The sequence below is a fragment of the Bacillus rossius genome, unplaced genomic scaffold, assembly GCF_032445375.1.
Source record: "Bacillus rossius redtenbacheri isolate Brsri unplaced genomic scaffold, Brsri_v3 Brsri_v3_scf35, whole genome shotgun sequence".
In the NCBI taxonomy this organism is placed as follows: Eukaryota; Metazoa; Arthropoda; class Insecta; order Phasmatodea; family Bacillidae; genus Bacillus; species Bacillus rossius.
In genome coordinates, this window is record NW_026962535.1 from 121,186 (window position 1) to 132,500 (window position 11,315).

The 11,315-nt window shown below is 48.1% G+C and overlaps 1 non-coding gene across 1 annotated transcript; it reads right to left on the reverse strand.

Moving 5' to 3' along the window:
* Positions 1-3,085: 3,085 nt before the first annotated feature.
* Positions 3,086-3,204, reverse strand: LOC134544239 (5S ribosomal RNA). The gene has a single exon (XR_010077629.1). It is a non-coding gene; the product is annotated as a 5S ribosomal RNA (ribosomal RNA).
* Positions 3,205-11,315: the final 8,111 nt, after the last annotated feature.

An 11,315-nucleotide genomic window follows, 5' to 3' on the forward strand; every position in this document is an offset into this window, starting at 1 on the left:
GTATACTTTAGTGTATAGTATGCTGAAAATGTGGAGATAATTTCATGAAGGCTGTTTGCTGTGGAAGCACTAGCAAATCACCTTGTTCAGTGCCACCTGGAATGGCTTTCTTCGTGCACCTCCAAGGATGATGTGATTATTATTGTGAGTAAATTTTGTTTACATTTTCATTGTGTGAATAATAAAACTTTTAACTGTACACACAACAAGCATTTCACTTGGATCTGATGCATTCTCAAGAGTGCAGTTTCTGTTTAGCTTTTAAAACTGGCTGCCCTTCAATTCACTCAAGGTGCAGATGCAAGTTGCTGATGAAGTATTCCACACACATGCTACATTGGAGAAATATTTTAATAAAAATTAAAACTCTTGCAGGATTTCGAATAAAAACTATCCTATTTATCCCTTCTATGTTTTGGTACTGCGAAATTGAGAGAGGTAAGTAAGTTGTGAGGTTATTTTTACTTGCTTGCATGTGAGGTTAGCAGAGCAAAAATATTTTTGAAATTGCAGATACATGGTCACTTTATTTCGTTGCAAACATTTATAAGCTCGTAATCTTATTTAAAGTCTCCATACTTAATGCGTTTGGAAAACCTTCTTTCTCTCAATTTTACAATGGAACAAAATTTTACTTGTATGTGTACATTAATTCCATCTCTAAATGATGTAGGTTTACGCACCGAGATCAGGTACACTGTAGAGAGAAAAACACACGAGTACCTGCTTATTTTGAAGTTTTAATGAGTATATTAAAAAAAAAAAAAAAAAAAACGATAAAAATATAATTGAAAAAGTATATTATTCACGTATTTTTGAGGATGAGGGGAGGGGGTGTTTTTGTCCGATGGTCGTTTATCTTTAAAGAAATTTCCGTTGGACCTGTGCGTTCTTGCTCTGCCAATTCTCGAAAAATGAAATATTTTAAGTCGTCTTTTATGTGCTAACTTCATTATATTTGGCTGCATTCGTATTTTTATTAGTTTTGAAACATTCATGTCACGGAAAATAATCATAAACCAGGACAAAAACGTTTTGACTAAATGTTCTAGGTTGGTTGTAAAACATTTTCTTATTTTATTTCACATCGGAAACATCTGTTAAGTTGTAAGCTTTGTAATGAATGCGACAGTCACTTGTTCGCTGAAGTGTTTGTTTAAGAAATTAGTATTGTAAATTTGTTTATGGTCTTGTTAAATGAAATTTTAAGTGAAATCATTTGGGAAAACAGAGGCTACAGGAATTTTCAACACAACTTGATGACCGACGTTGTGACTAGTGTGGGAGTGTGTGCTCGTGTAAATATCAATTTTTCTTACTCCTCGTGCCGGTCAACAGGAAAACAGCGAGTGTGTTATCTCATCGCGGGCGTGTGATTGCGTGTGGTAAATTGTGCTAGGTTAATTACCGCAAAACTCCACTGTGTGCAAATATGTAGTGTGTCGCTGTATGCAAATATTTGGTATGTCTTTTTTTTTTTTTTTTTTTTTTTTTCAGGCAATACACACTTTGAATTTTACACAATTTCGATGCTGCAACCTAAGTGTATACATGCGAATAGGATTGCTTAAATGAAAAAGTAAAGTAGGAGGTAAGTGCAAATGTTTCCAGGAGGTTATGCACACACAATCTATTTTATGAATTAATAGTTATTATCTAAGAAAATGATAGAAGATTATAAATAATGTGTGCAGAATAATACAGAATTTGCATGTTACACAAAAAAAAAATATATATATATTCCAAATATTGTTAGCAAAATGCACCTAGATTAGTGAGCTGGATTTTTTTTTTTTTTTTGTATTTTTGTTCTGTTGATCCCACGTGGAGTCAAGGCTCCGGGATATAGAACATGTATGTGCAGACAATTAATATTTACATGATGCAAGTTACCAAGAAAAAAAATTTCAAAAAAAAAAAATACATAACATGTTACACAATTTAACTTTATGCAAAACATGAAGCAGCTGTTATCACAAGTCCATTCAACAAATTAACAGTTCAATTTCTCTATTATCAATCAAATTAAAGAATAGCTTCAGAGGGTAGGTAGGATATTCTAGAAGAATTTTTTTTACTGTTTTTTTTTTTAATACTGGTAAATTGTTTTAGTTATTTTCTGTGATATTAAGTTGTAAAGTTTTACTCCCAAGTAATTTAGTCCATTTTCAAATCGCCTAGTGTTATGTTCAACTATCCTCAATTTACTAGCATTTCTGGTGTTATACCTATGTGCGAATATCTAAAAAAAAAAAAAAAAAAAAAAAATAATAATTTTTTTTTTCTTCTTTTTCTTAAGAATGAATAAAAAGTTTCTAGAACGTATTCATTTATGGCAGTCAGGACTTTAAGTTTTTTGAATTTTGGTCTGCAGTTAGATGATTTTTTATCTTTTGTTATTATTCTAATAGCTCCTTTTTTTTTTTTTCCCCCAATGTTATATGGCAGAAAGAGTAGAGCTATGGCTACTGTGACATCATGCATTGATGGGAAGGTTATTGTTGGATAACAAAAATTTAGATGATATAATTTTTATTTTTTTCCATACACAACACATTGCAGGTACAATTTTACAGGTTACAGCTGTACCACCTCTAGTATTGCTGCCGACCATCCAACAAATGAGCACACTAAACAGGCATTGATGACATTGTTATCAACGTCTTTTTGAATCTCTCATTATTATACATAACTGCCCACTGAAACAGAGAAACTTCAAAATAGGTGTGTGTGTGTGTGTTTATATATATATATATATATATATATATATATATATACATATATACATACATACATACATACATACATACATACATATACACTTATATATTTATTTTTTCACTTTGAATTTTGTATGAGGTATACACATGCAAAGATTCACAGCTACTGGGTGGGTGAGTGAGTGAGTGAGTGAGTGAGTGATTGATTGATTGATTGATTGATTGATTGATTGATTGATTGATTGAGAGAGAGTGAGTGTGTGTGTTAGGGGGGGGGGGGGAAATGTGGTGATTGTGGGGGAAAAAAAAATTTAAAATTGAAATTTTTAAAAAAAAATTTTTTTCTGTAGGGTGCAAAATAGTAGTGCCAACGGCACGTGGTGTTCCCAAGCGGTCACCCATCTAAGTACTAACCACGCTCGACGATGCTTAACTTCGGTGATCGGACGAGAACCGGTGTGTTCATCGTGATATGGCCGTTGGCAATGATATAGATGTTTTTTTTTTGCAGTTTGTATTTGCCACTCGAAATAGCTATACCAGGTGTGATTGTTACAAACAACAGGAGAAATCGTGTAATGAACACTCTTTTACTTCCCCCCCCCCCCCTCCCCACACACAACACCCACCACCCTCACCATCCCAACCACCAAAGCCCTCTTCAAAATACACTCTCACACACACACACAAACCCACACTCTATAACTGATGAACATTACCATAACTTCTTAAAGCCATTAGATAATATTTAACTCAAGAAAGGTATTGTGATATGTTTAAAGAAAGAAAGGTGAAACCTTTAACTTTACCAGCAGGTATTAGTATCACTGAGGTATCTTCTAGGTTGTAGCAGCAATAGTAGTAATAATAATAAAATTAAATAAGGTAATAAAAAAGAAAAGTTATACATGTGATCAAATCATGAATGTATAAAACTGGAATGAATTTAAATTTTTTTTATTTTTCTTCATAGGCTGTTTTGAAATTGATGAGTAAGTGCCTCTTCTTTTAAATTTTTTAATGCTGAACACTGTTACATAAGAGATGAATGTTTAGAAAATTTAAAAAAAAAAAAGCTAGCCCAGCCCCCTCCCCCCCTCACACAAAATCCAAACAAAAAAAAAACACCCTCCTTCAAAACATCACATAATCATCCAGCCAGCAGTGCAGACGAGAAATTTGCACTCGGGGCCGCCATTTTGACGATAAATTCTTGCATGGCACACCAAAGGTAGGAAAGAATTTAAAAAAATAAAAATAATGGGCGAGCACCCTCGCGTCTGCCTGTAGAAAATGAAGTTAAAAGTAACATAACCTAAAGACAGGCACACACTAGGGTGCTCCCAGGCGGTTGAGAAATTTTTTCCCGCCAAAAGACTTATATATATTATTTATTTTACTGTTTTTGGCAGGGGGCTATGTCGGTCTGTGTGCAAAGTAGTTCCTACTCCCGCCGCCAGGAGCGCGCGCGGTGGGTAGCGATGTTGTTTTTTCTGCTTTCATTTGTTTATTATTTAGAGGGTTAATGCTATGTAAATGTACGCAAGTTTGGTTATGTGTCGGTAGTTGTGCGAGATTTAATTTCCGAAACGAAATTTGACTTTCATCGGCCTGCATTTCTCACTTATTCGGAAAATACATGTGTGTTTATGTATGTATAATAATCGAGTGATTTTGTAATAATTTGGAAGTTTTGTTTGCGTGTGCGATGTGGGGAAGAAAAGGTGTGCACACGAGTCCTAGGGCTATATTTTTTTTTATTGCGAAATATTTACTTCATGTGGTGAAAAATTTTAAATTATTTGTGATGCAAGTGAAATTTTTTTTTTTTTTTCAGTTGGGTGATGTGTTTGTCCTCGTTTGTGTGCAAGGAAGCAAACATGCTGAAGGTAAGGGGCCATAAATGACACTTTAAAATATTAGTTTACCATTAATTTTGGTTAAATATTAAATTGCCATATAAGTAAAATCATGTCAACTGTTGTATTCCACCCAGTATAAGCTGTTAGTAATGGGTACTTAATATAAATAGAATAAATGTAAGCATTTTCGTCTGCATGAAAATTCACTTTTTTTTTGGATCCATTTGTACTGTGGGTAGTTAAATAGTACATTATGTTGTTTTTACTTCGAAGTACAAAACATCTTGTGCATGATTGCAAATTCAAACGCAGTTAAGCATAATATGAATTCGAATTATGTGTGTGTGTGTGTGTATATATATATTTTTTTTTCAGTTTTTTTTTTTTTTTTTTTTTTTTTTTTTTTTTTTACTGTGTCCAGTTTTAGCACAAATGGAATTATTTTCAAAGTGAATCGATGCAACTGGTCTTTGCCATTAATATTGATATATGATCTAACTAAATTAAATAGAAAGGATTTTTTTATTTATTTTTTTATATATATAAATATATTTGTAGCAATGTACTAATGACCACAGAAGTAAGCAAAAAAAAAATATATATATATATCTCAGCCAGTAAACCATGCGTCTTAAAGACTTTTTTTAATGAAAATATTTCTGCCTTGGTTAAGCTTACATTTACTATCATAGGGATTGAGGGAATTGTAGAACAGCAGCAGAAGCATTTCCTTTCATGATCATGTTCTTGGTCCTGAAAAGGACCGTTTATGTAAGCATGTGCACACCAGACCTGCTCACTTGGAGCTGGTGTATTTGGTGACAGCCTTGGTGCCCTCGCTGACAGCGTGCTTGGCCAGCTCCCCGGGCAGCAGCAGTCTCACGGCCGTCTGTATCTCGCGGCTGGTGATGGTGGAGCGCTTGTTGTAGTGGGCGAGGCGGCTGGCCTCTGCCGCGATGCGCTCGAAAATGTCGTTCACGAAACTGTTCATGATGCTCATGGCCTTAGATGATATGCCAGTGTCCGGATGAACTTGCTTCAACACTTTGTAGATGTAGATTGCGTAGCTTTCCTTCCTCTTGCGCTTCTTTTTCTTGTCGCCCTTCGAGATGTTTTTCTGGGCCTTGCCCGCCTTTTTGGCTGCCTTACCGCTCGTCTTGGGGGGCATCGTAGGTCTGAGCTGTGCCGCTGTCGCTAGATGAGTGAGACGGGAACTGAATTTTTTTCGTGAAAAGTTTTCTTGGCTTCTTGTTGCGCGACCAATCGGAGCGCTCCGCGGCTCGTGATTGGTCGCGCTCCGCGGAGGGACGTGTAACAAAAGTAATTTCCAGCGGCCGGGGCGCCACTTTCTCGTAGGTTGCGGACCAGTGTACAGCTTCTTCCTGGTAGCTTGTGTTTTGGTTCGATTTCTTGTGTTCAGTGGTGATTTGTGCATCGAAGTGCTATATTTCGACATCTACGTACCTTCAGGCATCAGCACAGGTGTTTGTGCGTCGGGGCTCTGCCTAGTTACATTTTAAACTGTGTTTCTTACTTCGTGTTACTATGTAAACATTCTGCTTCGTCGGTGATGGATCGATTGTGAGTGTGGGAGTATCGATTCTGTCGCTTTGTGCTTACCTGCAACCAAGATGGCCGACAAAGACACTTTATCATTTCCATTGGGGCAACCTCCACTTTCGCCTCTTCCACCTCGCTCCCAGGGTGCGAATAAATTTTGGGCGACTCCTGGTCGGCATTCTGCTCATGCGGTTTCGTCCTCTTCCGATTCTGATGACGCTTCGCCTCCTGGTAGCCCTGTTGAGAGGAAGCCTGCCAAAATATCGAAGGATGCGGCAAAGGCTATTGTATCTCGCCACTGGTTTGCCTCTCAGCGCCCGAACGACGATGGTGGTAGCACGCCTTCTTCACGCGCCATTGCCCGGGCCGATCTACACAAGTCCCGGCGCACCCAGCTGGACTCCACTTTGGCGCTGAAGCGCCGTGCTGGCTCTTCAGTTGATGCCACAATTGACGCCGTGGCCCGGGGCTGCGCTCCTGCTGCTTCCACTTCGCGGGTGCCATCCTGGCCGGAAGATTTGCACCGCATCGACTCTGACGGCCCTGGTGTGAGCCCGCGGCGTCGGGGCTCGCTCCCCGATGTCCATTTGCTCCACCAGGTTGAGGAGACCTGGCGCAGCCTCGCCGCCGGTGCGCCCCTGCCTGGCTCTACTGCCGGTGGGCCCATCTCCAGTTGCCCGGGGCCGTCCACTGATGGCGTCGGTGCTGCCATGGCGTCGGCGCAGGCGGCTTCGGGCTCCCTGTCCCGGGGACCGCGCCGGTCTGCTGTGGCGGACCCTGGCGTGCCTGGCCTGGCCGTCGGTGTCCCTCGTGGCTGTCCCGGGGCTGCCTCTGACACTGCGTCTGTGCCGGGTGTCCTGGCGGCGGCCGACCGTGTTGTCCCGCCGGCCCAGCCTGGTCTTCCTTCGACGCCTGCGCCTGCTGTGGCCCCTCGCCCGCCCGGGCTGTCACCGGATAGTGGTACTGCGCCACGGCGCATTCCGCCAATTGTTGTCAATACCAAACTGAATGTTGACGCCATTCGCGGGAACCGGTCGCTGCGGCAGAAGCTGCAGGGGAACTTCACCGTGGACTATCTTCGGGGCTATCCACGCTATCACCCCACAAGCCTGCACGACCGGGAGGCCCTGCTGACGTATTTCCGGGACCATGGCATCCCTTGCCACACGTTTCCATTGGGTCGGAAGACTTCACCCCGGATTGTCCTGGCGGGTCTCCCCTCCGAGACTTCCCAGGACTCGGTCCTGGAGGAACTGCGTGCCGTTGGGGTGCACCCCGAGTCGCTCCGGCCCCTCACTTCGGAGCGCGAGCTCCACCGGGGCTTCATCAGATTTCTCGTGGTCCTCGCAGATGCCGCGCAGGTCGCCAAGGCCCGAGCAGTCCGGCACCTGGCTGGCCTCACCGTCCAATGGGAGGAGTTCCGGGGCACGGCGCGGCCTCTTCAATGCCACCAATGCCAGAGGTGGGGACACCACGCGGCGGACTGTGGAAATCCCTTCCGCTGTCTCCGCTGCACCCAGCACCACGTCCGCGGGTCCTGCCCGAAGCTACCCGACGAGCCTCCGCAGTGCGTGAACTGCTCGGGACCACATCCGGCGAATGCTCGTACCTGCCCCGCTTACGTGCAGTTCATCGAGGGGCAGCTGCGTCGCCAGGGACCAAAGCCTCGTCCGCCGGGCCAGGACGCCTCTGCGGCGCCTACTCGGCAGCCCCGTGCTCCGCTTCAGTTCCAGCGCCGGCCGCACGAGGACATGTTCCCGCCGCTCCCTTCGTTCTCTCTTCCGTCATGCCCCTCTGCCGTTTCCTACGCTGGGCTAGTGGCTGGCCAACCTGCGGCGCGTTCCCCGTGCCCACCTTTGGCCCCGGTCCCCCCTGCGCCCCAGCTACCCTCTCTCTTTTGTTCCGTGCCTGGTCCACCTCCAGTTGACTCTTCTTCTGTCTTGTTGCGCGCCCCTCCTCCTGCTCCCACCACTGCTGCAGGTGTTTCGCCTTCCCTCGCTCCTCCCGGCCTGGTGCAGCCGGCGTGTCACCCGGTGTCGCGAGCGCCTTTGGACTCGAGGGCTGAGGAGGGCTCGCGGGCTGTGCAGCTGCCCGCTGCTTCCTCCCTCGCTGCAGCTCCTGCTCCGGCTCCTGCCCCCCTGCCAGTCCCTTCGGACTGCCCCTCCGCGCCTGTCCTCCCTTCTGATTCCTCTCTGCCGCCTTCCGTGCGCCCTCCGCCCGTGTTCCCGGCTTCCGCTCCCTTTCCTGTGTTTTTTGAGACTTTCAATTGGCTCGCCCGGCTGAATCTCCTCCCGTGGCTGCCGTTCTTTGCCGATGCCATCTTCCGCATCTCTCAGGCTCCTACCCCTCTTCTCCAGGCCGACATTTATTTCCAGTCCATTTTCCACTTCCTCCGGACTGTGCTCCCAGCAGCTTAAGTTTGTCCTCTGGAATGCCCGGGGCATTCGAGCGAAGCTGGGGGACTTCCGGCACTTCCTGTCCACTGAACGGCCTGCCCTTGTCCTCCTCTCTGAGACATGGCTCAAACCCGATCTCCCCTTCTCCGTGCCTGGGTACGTCATCTATCGCTGGGACCGGGACACTCGTGGGGGTGGTGTTGCTCTCCTCATCCTGTCTACCATCCCGCACCATCAGCGCGCGCTGCCCCCTCTCCGCAATGCCGAGGCGGTGGCGGTGCGTCTCCATCTGGCTCCTCATCCTCTCACTGTGTGCTCCGTCTATCTCCCTGAACATGGTCCCTTCCCGGCAGACGACTTGCGTGCTCTCTTCCATCTGGACGCGCGCGTGGTCGTGGGCGGGGATTTCAATTGCCGGCATCGCGCTTGGGGCTGTGTGTCCACGAGCAATCGGGGCACTCAGCTTCAGCGCCTCGTTCAGGGTTCCCCCCGTCTCGCCATTCACGCTCCCCCCTCATTCACTTTCATTCCATGTCACGTCCGGCAGCGGCCGAGTGTCCTCGACCTCCTCCTTTCTGTTGGACAGGTGGCTGTGTCGGGGCTCGAGGCCCGGGCCGAGCTCACGTCAGATCACACCCCTGTCGTTGGTTTCGTTCGTACCGATTCTCTCCCCCTCCATGGACCCCGCCCGTGGTTCGACTTCAGTCGTGCAGATTGGGGTGCCTACCGGTCTCATCTGGATAGGCACCTCGATCTGCACTTCCATGTCGCTTCCCCGCAGCAGCTCGATGAGCGCGTGCACGTTTTCAGTGATGCTGTGCTCGCGGCTGCTGGCGCCACCATTCCTCTCCGCTCCACTGTCATTCGTGGCACTCCCTTTCCTCCCTACCTTCGACACTTCATCGCGGCCCGCGACGCCGCGCGGCGGCGGTGGCAGTCGTCCCGCGCCGTTGCTCGTTGGCTCGACTATGTGCACCTGCGGGCGCGGTGCCGGGCGCTCACTGAGGAGTGGCTCGCGGCGGAGCGGGTCCGTAAAGTGTCTTCCCTCTCCTTCCAGTCGGGGTCCATATTCCGGTACGCGCGGAACCTTCGTGCCACGCCGTCCATCATCCCGCCCCTGGGTGGGGGGCCGCAGGGCCTTTGCGAGTCCCCTGCCCAGAAGGCGGAGCTGCTGGCGGATTCATTTCACTCGTCATTCACCCCTCGTATTCCCCCTGGGGTGGTTTCCCTCCTTCCCACTCATTACACCCCGCCTCCTCCGCCCGCACCCGGTGACATCCGTCTGTCTACCCCGGGGGAAATTCATTCCATTATCACGCACCTTCGTGTCACAACTGCTCCTGGGCCAGATGCCATTCATCCACGGCTCGTCTTCTCCCTGTCTCGGAAGGCGACCGTGTACCTCACCAAGCTTGTCAACGGTATTCTCCTCACGGGTCATTTCCCCACTGCGTGGCGGGCTGCGATCGTCGTCCCCATTCCGAAGCCGCGTGCCAATGCTCATCTTCCTTCGGGCTACCGGCCCATCAGTCTCCTGTCTGTCCTTTCAAAAGTGGCCGAGAGAGTCCTCCTCCGCCGGCTGGAGCATCATCTCACCCCTCTCGGTCCCCTTCCATCATTTCAATTCGGGTTTCGGCGCGGGCTGTCGGCTCAGCACGCCGTGGCGCGCGTCGTGGACCAGATCACCGCCGGTTTCACCTCTTTTCAACACTCTGGTATCATCCTCCTCGATCTTTCGAAGGCCTTCGATACTGTTAACCATCACGCGCTCCTCATCAAGTTGGCATATCAGGGCTTCCCTCCTGCCCTCATTCACATTATTTACAACTTTCTTTCACATCGTTCATTTTGTGTCCGTGTCTCTCATGTCGTTTCGCAGTCCCGCGTCATCCCTGCTGGCGTCCCTCAGGGTGCCATCCTGTCCCCCCTCTTGTTCTCCCTCTTCACTTCTGACAGCCCTACTCCTCCGCATTGTTCTCTCACCTTGTACGCTGATGACACCGCCATTGTCACATCATCTCGTCACGTCGCGGACGTTCCCGTCCGCCTTACGGCGGCGGTTGCATCCATCACCTCGTACTACCATTCTTGGGGAATCCTGGCGAATGCCGGCAAATCGCAGGCGGCATTTTTCACCCGCCGCTTCCCCCGCCCCCCGCCCCCTGTTGTTTCACACAGTGTTCCGATTCCCTGGTCCCCGGTGGTGACGTACCTGGGTGTCCGTCTGGACTCCGGCCTGCGGTGGGGGGCCCACATCACCGAGTCAATTTCCTCGGCCAGGCGTGCCCTCCACGCGTTGGCCCCTCTCCTCCGTCCGGCGTGTCCTCTCCCGGTTCCCATCCGGGTCAACTTGCTCCGGCTCTACGTCTTTTCTATACTCCTTTACTGCTCTCCCGTCTGGGCGCACGCCTCCCCAACTACCTTCCGCTCTCTTCATATATTCTTTCATTCCGCCCTCCGCTTGCTGCTGGGGAAGCCACGCTGGACGCCCATTCCTGAGCTCCTGGACGCAGCTTCCCTTCCGCCCATTCTCGATCTGATCTATTCCCGAGCTGACCGGTTCTATTCCTCCCTCCGCCGCTCTCGGTACCCTGACGTCAATAACATTGCTCTGTATGACCGGTCCGCTTCTTACCCTCACCGCCGCCTCCTTGATTACCGTGCTCACCACCCGCCCTGATTCTGTCTGGGTCTCCGACGCGCTTCCCTATCCATCACGGCCCTTCTGTTTCCGTTCTTTCTGCAGGCTGCCTGTGCGCCATCCTGCCCATTGCGCT